The sequence below is a fragment of the Chiroxiphia lanceolata genome, chromosome Z (assembly GCF_009829145.1).
Source record: "Chiroxiphia lanceolata isolate bChiLan1 chromosome Z, bChiLan1.pri, whole genome shotgun sequence".
In the NCBI taxonomy this organism is placed as follows: Eukaryota; Metazoa; Chordata; class Aves; order Passeriformes; family Pipridae; genus Chiroxiphia; species Chiroxiphia lanceolata.
Window position 1 is genome coordinate 59341265 of NC_045671.1, and position 16834 is coordinate 59358098.

Sequence of the window (16834 nt, forward strand, 5' to 3'; positions counted from 1 at the left end):
GGTCACAGCATCAAGCTTAAGCTCAAGAAGCATTTGGACAATGATCTCAGGCACATGGTGTAATTCTTGGGGAGTCCTGTGCAGGGCCAAGAGTTGGAATTTGATGATCCTCATGGGTCCTTTCCAACTCGGTGTACTCTATGATTATACGACCATCTGAAACCACAAAATTAATCAGTACTGGTTTTGCTCCCTTGTACTTTTTCTGCAATATTCATGAGCAGATTAAGGCCACTTAGAGGGAAGGATGGAGTAGAATCTCTCAGATTCAGGACATTTCATCAAGAAAAGAAGGCAGCACTGAGAGAGAAAGTTTGGCAGCGGGAAAAAGGTCAGACTTCCATATGTCTCCACCCATGGGTTCCTGTTGATGGATCGCATCTCTGAGCAGTAGACAACCAAATGCAGTAACAACAGATGCCACGACAAGAAGTTTGTAACACTTTGGGAAGGTGTGAAAGGAATGACAGTTGGCTGCCTATCTCAAATCTTTGGCAGAAACCTCTCTCCTCACCCAGAAGGCAGCCAAGGCTGTGGTACCTTTTCCTCACAGTTTTGCTATGTTCAGAGGTTATGCCAATGATCTTTGAGTATTTTAGTTACCTAGATTACAAAGGCGGGGTTTCTTTCTCATGGACCCTCCCTCTGTAACAGAAAAAGAAAAGAGCACTAGAGATCAAGGTAAGAACATACATTTGTTTTAACTACTAAGTGACACAAGAACATAGGATCTTTCTTCCTCTTGGGAACTGAGCAAAAGTAGGACTGGTGTCCATTGGTAAGGGGATGTTTTATCCTAGAAGACCTTTACTGTTCTGGTTGAAGACCTTCTGCAAATGTAATTTTGAGAAAGAAAATTATCTATGAAAAGACCATAGAAGGAAGAGACTTGTCTTTGAAACGAGGAACATCAGTGGAGATTTGAGGACTACAGATTTAATAACAGGAACTGATATATTCTTAACAAAGATCTGAAACCATCCAAAATAGCTACCAGACTACTCAAAAAAAAAAAAAAAAAAGAATAAGAAAGAAAAGTATACTAGGTTTTTCATCATTGTCCATGGAAAACATTTGTAAAGGCTATGTATTTTTCCCTTCACTATACTACAGATACCAGATCCAGTCAGCATTACTTACAAGAAGTCTTATTTTTCTTTGCACAGACCCATGCACAATGCACAATCAGAAACATCCTTTTTTTAGGAGGAAACCTTTTGGGATAGACAGATAAAAAGGTTGCCTGATGAATTGAGTCAGAAGCCAAGGAAGAAGGCTGGAGGATACAGAAGAGCTACACCTAAAGAAACCCACATCAGGTTTTTGTGATCTCTTTCTACCTGTCGGTATTGGTAGGCTGTTAGAAAGCTGCTACCTTTACCCTTCATTTGAAGGTTTTAAAAATAGTAGGATTCTATGGCGAAAATTCCTTGTTGCCCAACAGATGCATTCTAACTTTCCTTAAATTTTGCAAGTTTACACTACTTTTAGCTTCTGTCCTCTGAAAAGGCCCTTTTTTCCTTTTCTTGATGAAACTGTTTCATGAATAAGAACTATTACTGAGAACATCAAAATCTGCATTTGGTTGATCAGAAACGCAAACTTGACCAAAGAGATCATAAAGACTGTTAATATTTTGTTTACACTGATAGGATACTGAAGGTATAAGCACTCTCATGAAATAATTTGTATTTTCTAAACATGAATTTAACAACCATTCCTTTCAAAAAGTTTCATGGGTTTTTTCCTGATTTTTTTTTTTTTAAATTATCTTTAATCATCTAAGGACTAGTGCAAAGACTTGACTCAGTATATCAGATGAAAAATGTCAAAAGGTAAATCTGGTAAACTTGAAAAACTGGCAAGTGGAAGTAAAATATCCTTAAGCCAAGTAAATGCACATGATTTTTTCAGTAGCTAGACTTTAAGGTAGCTCAGAAATAATTCCATGCATAATTACCACTAAGTTTATTTCAAGTACTTTTAAATTTCCCAAATCAACTGCCAGGGTTTTAGATAAATTAAAACGTAGTTTTGTCTCTGTTATGTCTGTAATCATGGGTTAAGTATATCCACTTCTAGTATATTTGAGAATTGCTGAAAATGAGGCCACACGCATCCACAGATAGCAGACTGTAGGAGACTCTGCAGAAGACTATTAGAAATATTCAGAGAGTTGAAAGATAATTTATTCTCTCCAAAGGATTTCCCTCCTACATATTTATCAGTCCCATGACACTCAAGGATAATGCTTCCAAAAAGATCTAAGCCAATTTTGGTCTCTGTTTTTAAAAGCAAAGACATTGTAAAAAGAACCATCTAAATTTATCTGGATTTCAGATATTCTCAATGATAGCCACTGCAGACACAAAGGATGAAACTGTGTTTAGATAAAACTGCTTTAAACTTACTTTTCTGATTCTACACCTCATGTGTCCTGCCTAGAGAATGTAGCAGGCACAATCAAAAGTTGTGTGTTCTTGGTTAAAGATCTCTTTTCTTCAAGGTCTTCTCAATGGGAAACTAGTAAACTATCTATCTTCAATACTATCAGAAAAGCATGGGCTTTTCTCTTGTTGTCCATGAGAAAATATCTGCTTTTTCTTCAAGACTGTAGACAGAGAGAAATGTAATGTATTTCTAAGCCAGTTGCTCACTGTCAAGAAGATTCACAGTTAGATAACCAAATGGATAACAACTGCTCTTTGACAAAAGTATATAGCAGACCAACTGAGAAATTCATATGAGATATTTAGACTTCATAAAACTTCAGGAGTGCATGGGAAAACTGCAGAAAGAACCCAAACGAATGATGAATCAAAGAGGACATTATTGGTAAAGCTCACTATTACTCTTTCTCTGCCACAGGGAAGTCAGCTATAGGGAAAACAACATAGAACTAGAAAAACCTTAAATACTATTACCAGTAGATGATAGGAAAGAATGAGCAAAGTGGAAAGACTAAGGGTGAGATTTCGCCTCTTTAGGGCTGTCTGCCAACTGTCTTAGAGATTGCATAAATAAAATACACCTGACCATATCTCTGAGACCTCAAAGAGTTGTCTTTTTTCTTCTCTCCAAGCAAAACTCAGCATACAACCAATACCCCTCAAAGAAATAAACAAACAAAAATGCTAATAAATATTTACTGCTGGAAAAATATGTCATTGAAAATAGTTTGATAAACTGAAGGAGAAGAGTCATACATCCTTGTTACTCTCCAAACAGAAACCAAATGGCTGTCCTCTCAGAAGGAAGATTAGTGTTATTTATGTGCCTCACTCAGACTCAATAGTATTCTTGGATCTCAATGTGCTGTGCTATCTTTGTAACACTGTCTTCCCTCATTGCTCATAAGACAGCTTTAAAAGATTATGTTACAGAAAAGCAAAGGTTACTGGAGAAGCATCCTTCAAAATTATAATGAGATATTTACGAGCTAGGTATCGCTATGAAAAATTAAAGCTTAAGCCAAGCATAGGGGTAACAGGCCAGCAAAGTGTACCTGCACTCTCTCCTTCTTCTTCCTTCAGCTATATTGATTCAACAGTTGGTCTCTTCATTACTAGGTTGTCTATAAGAGAGTTGTTCTCTGTTCCATATTTGCTTCCCAGGAGCCCTTGATTAATAGCTGTCTGCTATAATTTATATATAGCCCTGGTTTAAGCAGCAGAATTTCCTTTTTGTGGTCATTTTAAAATATTTCACTAATTCTCTTCAACTAATTTTAAATCTAAAAAAAAAAAAAAGAAAGTGACACACCATGTCCTAATTGCTTAGGAAATTCCCATGTGAGAAGTAAAAAAAAAACCAAACAAAAACAAACAAACAAACAAAACCCACAAACAAAAAAAACAACCAAACAAAAAACAAACAAAAAACAAACAAACAAAAAACCCCAAACAAACAAAAAACCCCAAAAACCAAACAAAAACCAACCAACCAAACAAAAATGAAACCAAACCCAGAATCAATTATGAACTATCCTGATCTCAGAATTGGACTACAGAGCTAAGAGGACTTAGCTAAGAGGATCAGTCTACCACTCCCACTTCTGAAGCAGTATCACTATTTATCCGAAAAAATGTTCATATAAGTTTTCTACTAATGGAAGACTGCACAAGCTGCTAGACAATCTACTCCACAGCCTCATTATCCTTGCTGTTAGACATGCTTTTCTAATGTCTCACTTTAATCTCTCTTGCCACAATTTAAGATCATTATTTCCTGTCCTTTCTGCCATGGTCACAAAGAACAGACCTATCTATGATAAACAAGATCTCAGCTGACTTAATATCCTCCCCAGTCAACTAAAAAAAAAAAAAAAAACAGAACAACAACAAAACCAACTAAACAACAATTAAAACCCAGACATGAAAAAGACCTAAAAAACCTAAATCAGTACTGTGATATATTTTCTAAGCTATGCTGTGAGGTTGTTTTTTAACCTTCTGCAGTCAAGATTTGGGTTTAAATAGAGTTGAGGGCAAAATGGAAACTTATTAAATCCTGTGATTAGGAACATAATGCTATTTACTAGCCTATTTCCACCAAAGTTGTATTTCCTGCATAAATGCATTGTGGCTGACCCAGCCTTTCTATCATAAACACCTTATACTACAGCAGCAGTTAAGTATGATGTATTTTCCAAAAAGTACTTCAAGGAATAGGTGTGGAGGGTAGGGGTTTTTTTAAGGACCAACCAGGAAAGACTGTTTTGCACTGCTTATAATAGAAACCTCTTGTGAGGTCTTCTAAAACAACAATTCAGAAAAAAGCGAACGCTGAAGCCACTGAGTCAGTCCCTATAAGCCCTTTTTTTTTTAAAAAGGCAGCTTTCAATGAAGCCAATTTAAATATTTCTCATCCCCCTTCCCCAGTTATTTTATTCTTATATAGAAACTCTCCCTCACCACCTTTTCTCTTTGGAAATTTGGTAACCATAGTTTCTGTGTCCTGCTGAGACTTGCTATGTAGAGCTGTATTCTACCTGCTATTTAGCTGCTGATAGCAGTGTTTCTGTTGCAATTTATGAGAAACGTCAGTTGAAGGCAGAAAGTATTGTACACACTATATTTTCCCAGCTGGATACCTTCGTGAATAGAAAGCAAAACCATGAATACACATGCACCATACATTTGGGGGAGGGTAGGAAAGAGACTGCAGGGGAAAACCGGCTGCAGGTTAGATGTGATGCTGGGTGGTCTAAAGCCGATAGAAAATGAACTTGTCAATAGGAAGATACATCTAACATTATTAGAAAACACCAGAGGTTCTTAATGCAGCCCTTACTGCTATACCACCAACACAAAGACCTCTCTGTAGGCTCCACAGATGCCTCTTTCCTTTACATATATAAATTGTATTGTTGCATTTTGAAAACTGTCACATTCAACTATTTGTTTCTCTGAAGCAGGTCTGCAGGTTCTTGTTAAATGTTTAGCACAAAGACATTTTAATCCTGAATACAGTTTAGCCACTTAAGCAGTAATTATACCTGAGGGTGTTTTGAGGTCACCCTCAAGTAAAATATAAACCAAGTCATCAAGTACAGAAAATACAGTTATGTCTCATCATGCTCTTCAGTAGCAGTTCTTCATACGCCGACAACAGTGATATCAGATAGCAATACATTTGTCGGGGAAACTATTTTAGTCTTTCCTGGATAACAAGGATAGCAATTTTCATGTTTCTTCATCACACAGACAGCTGAAGGAATAGACTGAACAACAGAGGAACTGAAGTCCAATTCAGTAAAGAGCGAGTATGAAGTAAAGCAAAATGTTGGTTCTGTCTCCCAAACACATAACGAGACCATTACTTTGTCTACACCAGAAAGTACTGAAGATTACAGCAGAAAGTGTACACCAAAGATTACTTGTCTTTAAGCACTACCTCCCTGGAGATCAGTTTCGTGGCCATGACCTTCTCTCCGGAGAGTGCCATATTAAATCAGAATTTTGCAGGCAAATAGTTCAACAAACCCCATAATTTATGTCTACTTCACAATTCACACCATACAGAAACATTCACCTGTCAGTAAGGAACTACTCTAGATGCAAAAGTCACCAGTAAAAAGGTGACAGATTATTACAGCAGCAAAATCATTCATTCTGGAACACATGTTGCTGAATTAGCTTATATCCGTTCCCAAAAATTATCAGCTCTTGTCTCTAGTAACTAGCTTCCAAATTTGCAATTAATCTTTGTCATTCCCCAAATCACCTCCTCCGTTAGAAGCACAGAACTGAAAATAATGAAAATCCCAAGTCTACTAAAGTTAAAATGCTCACAAGTCAAATGGAGGATAGATCCAATTACCATTTAAATAACAACATGAAACTCTTTGAAGAAAAGGCCTTTTGATCTCGAAGATCCAAATGCTGAGCAGTAAGAATCTGAGTTCTTTAAATTTCCAGGGAAAAAGCTACAAAAAAAGAACTATGACCCAGGTTGTCAGTCATGTGCTTAAAACCCTAGCATTTTTTACTGTTAAATGTAGCTCTCTTGGTGTGTAATTAGTGGCTATGTCATCATCAATACCACAGTTAATAAATGCTTAAGTAACTCTTTTCTTGCTGTTCATTGTGGTGTGGAGGTGCAGGGAGTGGTACGAAGTGATGGGAGACAGACCAAAGGTGAAACATGGGTTGTATTTTTCTTCTTTCCCCCTGTGGAATGTTAAATTTAGGATTTCCAAGCTTTGATCAACTCACAATTATTAATACAGGTTTGAAAATCTGAATGTCTTATTAATTTCAAAGACAAAATAGTGTAAGTCAAATGGCATTAAAAATCTCATTTGGGTAGAATTACAAGCCCTGTGCCTTTTGAGTGGCAAAGGCGAATAATAACTCTATACTGTACTGCAGTTCAAATTTCTGTCATTTTTTAATCCTTTCTCTAGAGAATTGTGAAGGAATGATGCTTTGAAAAGTGCTTTAGCCTTTGACAGTCTATGGAGTTTGCTGATGTCACATTTCCTAATTGACACAACACAGAGTCTCCATGGCACACTGCTACAACATTTGTTTCAAAAGTGCACATTTCGCAGGAAACCAGTAATTAATTTCCCAAAGACTTACAGGCATACATTTCCAAAAAGGGAAAAATAAAACTGTTACATATCCATACAACTCAAAATTCACAGAATCGTGGCAGCCAGCCAGCAAAACTACTCCAGGTCTGCTTTCCCATCTGCTTGGCCTGTTAGCTGAAAGAAAATAATATCAAATTGCTCCTTCTGTAACAAATTCTCAGAATTATACAAAATGTCTTAAAACAATCAACAAACATTGCTAGCACTGTGCAATGTAGACACAATAGCTTAGAAAGCAGTATTGAGTCAAGAACAGCTCCCTCCTCCCCAGTACTAAAAAGACGCTGTGCCAGGCCACTGTTGCTGATCACACAAGAGACATCCTCATTCTTTTAGCAAACGGTGCCCTCCAGCAGATCAACTTGGCCAAATCTTGGTATAATGAATGTTACACCTTCCTGTACATCAGCCCCAGCCCTTTGCTTGAGGCTATGGGCCTTGGAGCAGGGAAAGGAGCAATGTGTGTCAGATCCTTGGTCACAACATTAATGTAAATGAAACTAGACCTGGCTTATGAGGTTTGTGAACTTCCTGGCACTGGGGAGAACACACAATCCCTGCTGTTGCCTCTGCTAAATGGAAGGTAACTTAAAAAGATCAACTGGCTGAGCAGTTGAGGTCAACAATGCCTTCAGCTATTTGTCTGGTGGAGCCCTGACAAGTGATTTTCGGTTTATGGCAATGTACCATGTCAAAATCATTACTTTTTCCTCTTAATCTATAAATTAAAAATGTGTCGTAAAGACGTGCACAGCTTTTTTCTGTCTACATTGCAATGATATACAGTAATTAATATACTACAGGCTTCTACTTCACAGATTAAAAAATAATTTGACTGGGAGTACTTTCAACAGCTGCCCATAAATCAACCACTCTCAAGAGTTCAACTCAAGAGTTATTGTGTCTATTGTGCATCTTAAGGTTCAAAGACGAATTATTCATGCATTCATTCATAGCCAAGAATGTATCCCAGCAATGAAATTTACCCTTCAAAGCTGACCCAAGCTTAACCACTGGATTGACTAAATATTTTAATTGCTCAATGATGTGCTATATTCCTTCTCTGAAGATTGTAGTTTTGGTGAATTGAGCTAGGTTTAAACCAATGGTATGTTAATGGCACATATTCCAAAAGCGTAAGCAGCTGCTGCCCACAAACAATGCCAAACTGAGTAACAGGAATGTAAACAAACCTGCCGGTGCACAGTTAGGTTTTTTTAAACTACTTAAAAATTGTAGTGTTACAAAATTACTTCTGTGAAAGAAAAAGGCAGAAAATAGACGAAAGCAAAGCTGTTATTTACAGAGAGCCCCCAATAACTGAGTAACGTTGCCAGTGCAAGAACATTAATTCTGTCACCTCCTTTCATACCCAACAATTTATTTTCCATTCTGAGCAATAGCATTTCTGCCACTAGATGTAATGACGAAAAGAACAGCAAGCATTCTCCTCACACACTAGAAAGTCAAGAGTCCTGGAATAACTTCTCCTCGCCTGTTAGGATAAGCTATCTGGTGCAGCAAAGACATTCAACATTCCAGCCTTTCCTAGCTACATTAAGCCAATACATCTAGACTGAAGATTAAGGGGAAGGGAAACAATTACATTGTGTGTTACTGCCAAAGATGCAAAGACTCTAAATCTCCTTGAAGCTGAAAACAAATTAGCAGCTTTGCCTACATCAAGCTGTCTGTCCAAATGGAAGTTTCTTTTCACAACAGTATTACTAACTGTGCTTCTCAAAGATAACGCTTTGGGGATACAAAAACATTTTCTCTAAGTTATTTCCTGTCACTTGCTTGTCTAGAGCAACAGAACCATTTGTAATGCAATCACCACCCACTGCCTCGAAGCAAAACCAAGCACACATTCGCTCCTGCCGTCCCTCTTCCCCCTTATTTTTACTAATTTCATGTGCCACTTGTGTGGGCAGAATCAAAGTAAAAAGAAATGGTGTTAGCCTACTCGTTCATGTTTCATAAAAATGCACCAGTTGATAAATTCAAATCTCTGTGCCACCTTTAATCTTTATCCAAGGGAGAAACTGACTGTCAGTTCTGGTAGAAAACCCTTCAGTGGTATCATGAAATAAATTACTAAAATGCTATACAACTTCATTTCCACTGTCAATAGGAATGTGTTCGCAGGGGAGATGCAATCATTTAAAATCCATCTCAGGTTCTATGGCACCTACAATTTCCCTGTTCAGCAAGAAGCAGTACTTTGGCATAAGACTGCAGCTGCTGAGGCCACAAGAACTGAAATGCTGGAATAAGGAAAATTCAAGGAAATCAGTTCTGTCCAGCTTTCAGGATACACACACAACAAAAAAAGAAAGAAAGAAAAAATAAAGGAGGAAAAGAAAAAGAAAAAAAAAAAAAAAGAAAAAACAAAAAACCCCAGGAAGTTAGGAAATTTCCAAAAGAGCTGAACTGGATGAAAATGCCTGTGGTCCAATAAATGGCCCTTGTGCACTGGCCAGCGGAAGCCCAAACACTGTGGAGATATCTCAGCCTTCCATTAATAATTGGGAGGATGGGAAGACACCACTGCTGCCACATTTTCTCTCCCCCGTGAAGTATATTTGAATACTTTCCCAGATAAATCTGTTTGTAACCAACCTTGACTAGCCAGTTTAATGAATAAACTACTATGTCACTGTATTTTAAACCCAAGATCTTTCACTCCCATCTTAAGTAGCCCTGTACCCTGGAAGAGGCACAGACTAGATGGGGTTTGCAAAAAATTGATGAATTTGAGAAAGCTCAGAAATTGGCTACTGTCAGAGAACTAAATTATTTTACCACTTAAAAGTCACACATGTCTGCTTTGCTTAAAAATGCTGAATTATCAATTTTTATAAGACTATCAGGGAAAACTTTTTCTTTCTTTCACACAATAGCAGTAAAGTGAAAGGCTTTCTCGTGTGTGCAGGCTATGTGGAAATGCTACTCTGTCTTTCAGAATTCAACAAAAATAATCCAATTTTCGTTAAGTAATGAACATTAGTAGCATTGTCTTTCCTTCAGATTTTATCACCTCTAAACATAGGTCTCTAGCTGGGAATTGCTGCAACACAGGAAAAAATATTTTTTTTTTTTAAATTGCTCAGTCTTGTAACCAGTGATTCTTTTTACTCTAAAGCTACATGGAGTCTACCGATAGTAGCGGTTCTTCTGGATGAAACTGGCTTGGATGGAAACAAACTTGTACTGGCTTCACTGTCACAGGTGACATCTGAACAAAATTTCTCAAGAAGCAATATTAGTTTATTGCAAAACTTTCTCCACAGAACCTACAGTCATAACTTTCAGGACTTTCATAAAACTGTAGAGGATAACCTATAGAGTAAGCCTCATTTTAAAATCTGTAACCATTAGAAGTCATACTCGTTGACATCAGCTTGTCTCTTCCCTAAGAAAAACAGCTCCTTTAGTGAAACCTGAGACTCTTCTTACTGTTTCTAAATCCCAGCTAGAGCAGATCACGTAGCCTTGGGCTTTCAAAGACCCACAAAAGCCAGCTCTGTATGAATGCAAGGTTAAGAAGTACAGGTTCAGTCACTGCAGGGGAAAGTAAATAGGCAGTAAAACGTAATTACTTGTTTCAACGTACTTAAATGCAGAAGTTTTAAGTGACTGTGGGGAAAAAAAACCCACCTCTAGATTAATTGAAGATTGATCTGGAACTACCCCTGCTTGAAACTGATTCTCCACAACATTTATCCTCAGTGTTAGGGTCTGGCTGCAGAACTGCCATCTCCTGACAACTAATGTCCCTTCCATTTTATTAAAGGAGATGTTTACACTATTAGCTAAATCACTAGAGAAATAGCAAACGGCTTGATCCGCCTTTAACCCTCAAATAGAAACAACAACAAAACTCAAACAAAACACTAAATACACTAAAATACTGCCCCAAGCAAAGCCCTAGTAAACAGGCGAACTAAGCTTAAGAAGCAACTGACATCTCACAACAAGGGGAAGAAAAAGAAGGTTTTTCCTAAATATTCTTTTTTATGTTGATTACATCTTTAACAAGAGTGGTAAAATCTGCCCTTAGAAATTAATTCTGCAGCCTTTTATTTCCATAGCTATATCCCCTTTAAATTCCTTTGAGATTTAAATTTGAAGCTAGTAAATACAAACCAGTGTTAATTTTGATGGACACATAAGTGATTTTGCTTTAGTTGATTCTCTTTAGAAAAAATAAATAAAACCCAAATTAAAGCAAAGTGCTCTAATACTGGCCTTTTGTTTTCTATCCCAGATGCTTCTGGGGTTCTTTTAACCCTAAATTTCATGGCCCTTGGGGATTTAAGATCGATGAACTTCAGTTGTATTTTCCATTGCAACACTAGCTTTAGTAAATCTAGATCTAGTTTTTCAGACTAAATCAAGAAAGTACTTGCCTTGAGCTTTTCTTTTTTTGTACATATGTATTCTTTTTCTTCACCCTCAACCTCTACATTTTCAACGTCTACATTTCCTGTCTCCTTCCTTCAGAATAAAAACATAAGACGTAATTTTTTATTAACCCTAAAGGTCAAAAAGCTCTTCACTGTTCAAAAATTTTAAATTGTGTTTTTCCTTCTGCTTTTGGGATTGCCACTTGCTACCAAAAATTACCAAAAGTTACTAGTACAGCAGTAATAACTGGAAAGAATTATGAATATCCCACTGTTTGTAAAAAATGAAGAGCTGGATGTTAGATCAGACATTGATCTTACACAGGAAAGCTAGTCACGATGCTAAAGACAACTTTTCACTACACAGCCTGAAACAGAGAAAAAAAAGGATTATTTTGCAATTTTATATTAATCTGTATTAGCAAAAACAGGTAGTCCAGCAACTGAGAGAACCTCTCATTTACCACTGCACAAGATTGGCACTGATTAGGAACATAACAAAACTGGAAGACAACAGCTTGTCCTAACTAAAACTATGCACAAAATTAAGAGTGACTGTGAGAACAACTTTAAATAAGTGTTTTAATCCCTGAACCACACCAACTAAATGTGCCATTGCAGTTGTGCTTTCATCCCTTACTCTAGTGGTATTTATTTAGTAAGAAAACACTTGCACACATACACACTTCATTAGCAGTCATCTCTCCCCCTGCTATCTACAAATCCAAACATGTTCCAAGTATGTACTGGAACAGTCTCACTTTGAAGCAATCTACTGCTGTTGAGATTTCACTTTTGAGTATTAAATGCTCAAAACGGTTGCTTTTCTTAAAGCAACTCCTTCAGTGTTCATAACCTCACTGCTCCAGCAGGCTCAGTTTCACATTCAAATAGCCCCAAGCAAATGTTTCCAACCTCAATTATCCTCCTTCGTTTTTCTAGGCACCCTCCCTGCTCCCATATGCTTGTTTGTAAAAGGAAAAATTTTCTATGTATGTACAAGCAGCACGGGGAGTCTTCCTCTGTAGCAGTCTGGTAATATCCACAGTTTTATGTAAGCACTGTCTGGAATTTGTTAAGTTTTTTCATTCTCTGCTTTGGGTTATACCAAGAGAATTGCACCCAGTTTCTCATTGAGTTTGTAAAATATGGCATTTGCAAGGTCCATTTAGATAAGCTGGCCATTACTACCCAGGGTAAATACGACACTTCTGATATTTTTGGTCAGTTATGACTGTACTCTGGCTATGCTCTGCTTAGCATTAAATCAGTACTCCTAAGAGTGAAGTAACAGGAGAAGCACTAGGGAGTAAACAAATTTCACATCCTTCCATGTAATAGAGACATGCAGCCTCTCTAAACAAAGCTGAAGGACTAGCACTAGTTAGAGCCTGTGGTACATTTATGTTCAAGAAGGAACACTGACATTTAAATACCAAATTTAACATTTAACAGCACAAATTTCCTAAGTACTTTTCTTCCAGGGTTGGTCTGCAGTCTTCAGAAAGCTGAAGCAATGGTGTTAGGAAGGAAGGGAAGAAGTGATGAGCTAGCATAATTTCTCTGCCACACTGAGAAATAGCAGTGGTTCTTCTTTCAGCTCTTTCTTTTTTCTTTTATTTTCTTTTTCTTTTACAGATCTTCACTAATCTGTGAGGCTTTCCATTACCTAAACAAACAGCTTTAAACTTAAATTTATGTTTAAATGAATGACTAATTGAACATTTTTGGAAAAAGAAGTGTTTTGCAAAAGAATCAAAATTAAACTCAAGGAAGTAAAAATATTTCCTATCAGACACATATTTCCCTTCCTCTACCAGCAGAGACCATCCATAACCTATTCTGCATTTCTGCTTCACTGAGAGGGTTTACAGTGACATGATTTATCTACTGTTTGCTATGAACAAAGAGCCTGCAAAGGTTTGGTTACCACAGCCCAGCTGATTCATGGCAACTCATTAGAGCCACATCACAACCATGTGCACCTGGTTCATAGTTAGTCCCAGTGGTTTAAAATCATTTGAGGGGCTTCTGTGGATACTCTAAAATTACCATTTGCTTCATTTACTTTAGATAGAAACAGCAAAAATAGACTACGAGTAGTAGGCACTCCTTACTTCAAACACTGGCCAGCACTGTATACTTCAAGGAAGTTCATGAGAAACAGTGCAGAAGCCAGTTACAGGACAATGTCAGAATTTATGTCCCTAAGCATGTCCCTAAATACTCTGATTAGGTTGGGCACGCTGTTGAGATTTTTAACTACAGCTAAATCCATCTTGCAGTCTGAATCCTGTAACATTAAACTCTTGAAACTTTTCTCAGATAGTCTGTGTACTAAAGTGCAATCTCCAGACTCCTTTTGTAAAGCACATAGAGTTTCCATAAACCACATACATTTTTATGCCAGAGTGTGGCTTCCCATTGTGAGATTCAGCCCATTTCTCTTCTGTTACTAGTTTCTGTGTAACGGGTACTAGGTGTCAGACTCCAAGTGCCTTTAAGTCTATAAAGAATCTTGTATCTCAGGCTCCTTAAATCCATTGATTTACTGGGTCTGGTATCACAAACAGTAGAAAGAGGAAAAATTAAACAAAACATCTCAAAATATAAATACATGTAAAGGCTTTTTCTGAATAGATGACATTTTGATACTGGTCGACGTTTATACTGGGTCAGCAGATGACTCATACGACACTAGAAAATAGCTGTGTTTTAGGTGTTCTGTTAATGTAGCTAGCCAAAAACCACTACTTTCTCCACAGACCACTTCTCTGCAACATGGACATAACAAAGCCTCATTTTTGAGCAATGTCTAACTTTATGCTTCTGTCATATACATATACCCACTGTCTTTCAATTCTGAACTAAATATGGTGGTTAACAAGATCAAACCTCCACTTGCTGTACACAGCAAGCAGTGGTCTAGATCACACAGAAAGGAGAGAATATAAATGCGCCCTGTCTAAAAGAGTATCTGTTTTTTACAATGGTATCACTTGGTTTAATAAAGAATATTGCCTCTCTCAATAAACCTTGGTTGAGCTCAAGACAACAGTGTGATTTAATTATTTTTCTCTGAATTTCTATGAATTGTTGTAATGTTCTTTGATAAAACAGATTTTTTAAAACTTTTTAATGTCTACATTTGTTTCCTTACATATTTGACATGGCTTTCAATATTACAAGTTTCTTTGTTTCATCATGCCTTTGTATTTATGAAAGGAAGAAAATGTGGTTGTTAAACCACAAAAATGGCTAACAGGAATAACAGGCTGTCAGACTACCTCTCATTCTTCTAATTCTGTTTCTATTGACACATGCACACCCTTACCTACAGACACATGTACAAATGCATATCTAACCAAAGACATTTCAAACAGACCGTTCTTTTTAAAGAAGTTTTTGGAAAACTAAGGCCACATAGTAAGGCAGGAAGGAATCCACATCAGCTCTGTGCAATAGATATGTTTTCAAAACATCTATGCATATTAGTTGCAAAAGTGGCAGGCTGGGAAACCATACACACAGTATCAGCATGCCTCTTTGTCATCAAAGCCTTCTGCTTTCTACTGAAAATTTCTGCAAAATAGTGTCAGAACTGATGCTATGATAAATTTGGAATACCCTGGAGATGATCCCATGTGAGATTTCTGAGATCCAGAAGATTCCTGTTTCTTGTATTTGTCAACAAGCTAACCCCAATAAGATGACCCTTTAAAATATACAACTAATTTCCCCATTATTTATTACTGAACAACAGCAGGTTGTACCCAAAACTGCAAAAAGAGGAAGAATGTCAGTGCAGCAACGAGAGAACTCCGACGCCGCACGTAGGCAGCTTGCTCTATACACAAAGGCAGCAAGGTGACGAATGGCTGTCTCCTACACAGATTTCAAGAAAACAAGACATCATCAGAACTAGCGCTTCTCACTTCTAAAGGTAGACTTTACTACTACGTGTAGAACCAAAACCAGGACATGACCTAGGGCAAGCTAAACCAAAAAGTGTGCTCTAAGCAGTTCAGAAAGATTGTTGGCGGTTTCCCTTTTTTTCTGGGTCATTTTTTTTCCTCCAGGCAGTAAGAAACAATTAATGTTCTCTTCAATCTGTTTTCCCAGAAGGTAATTACATGATTTAGTAAGTACCCGATCCTAGATAAACCTTTTTTCTCATTATAACAATACAGACTTTTAGCAGCTGTTTCCCAGAGAATCAACATAACCAAACAAACCAAAATATACACTCCAATTAACACTACCAAGCTGCTTATTGTGAAGGACTTTTACAGCACCATGGTTTCTGGTGTCAAATATCCGCATCACCTGCCAGTTTCAAGTTGACTTGCCTATAACAATTTTTTATTCCGCTGCTATAGGGAAACCTCAGCTGGTTCCTTCAATGCTCTTTTTTAACGCCATTAATTTCACTTTGGAAACATTATCAAGTTATATCCAAACAAGGTTGCTATGCAGATGACAATGCCTACAGCATACATATGTAGAAATTAAACACTACACAACTTAGTAGAGCAACTGAGAAATACCGACATGATAACCAGCAGTCTAAGTCAATTATATGAGTAACCAACTATGGTTACCAACCTTTGTAATTAAATGTCACAGACTTCAGATGCCAGTTTTCCTCTAAGCATTTTAGGATTAAAACACCCTGGAAAAAAAGGTTATTAAATCAAGTTAACTGAATAGACCAGTGTACAATAAATGTAAAGACCTGTAGTAACAATGCTCTTTTTAATCTTCCACAGTTTCGTCTGAAATCCAACATTACTTTCTTCCCCTGCCCCTCCCTTGGACTGATTATCTTAAAAATATGACTAGTACATCCAAATATACTCCTTTTTCTGACCTCAAAGAACAAATGCAACAGAATGTGACTACTTGTTTAACACACCTAAAAGAAAAGTCGTTATTTCACATACCTTCATAACATAAATTCTCAGTATATGCCTTCTCTTCTATAAAATATATATTACATCTATGCTAATAATGAGTTCTACATAAACTATTTGATTTTAGGACAAGAGAGCATGGTCTTAAGCTGTGTCAAGGGAGGTTTAGGTTGAATATTAGGAAAAAATTTTTTACAGAGAGAGTAATCAAGACATTGGAATGGGCTGCCCAGGGAGGTGCAGGATTCACCATCCCTGGAGGTTTTTAAGATGGGACTGGATGTGGTACTTAGTGCTGTGGTCTAGCAACCACGGTTGTGTTGGATCAAGCGTTGGACTCGCTGATCTCGGAGGTCTTTTCCAATCCGGTCGATTCTGTGATCTTTCTCCATTCACTCTACTATTCTTTTTGC

The 16834-nt window shown here is 37.3% G+C and overlaps 1 protein-coding gene across 5 annotated transcripts in view; it reads right to left on the reverse strand.

Annotated features, from left to right (window-relative positions):
• The window catches only part of ZNF608 (zinc finger protein 608), an 88024-nt gene that overhangs the window by 28295 nt on the left and 42895 nt on the right, over nucleotides 1-16834 (reverse strand). The window lies entirely within an intron of this gene.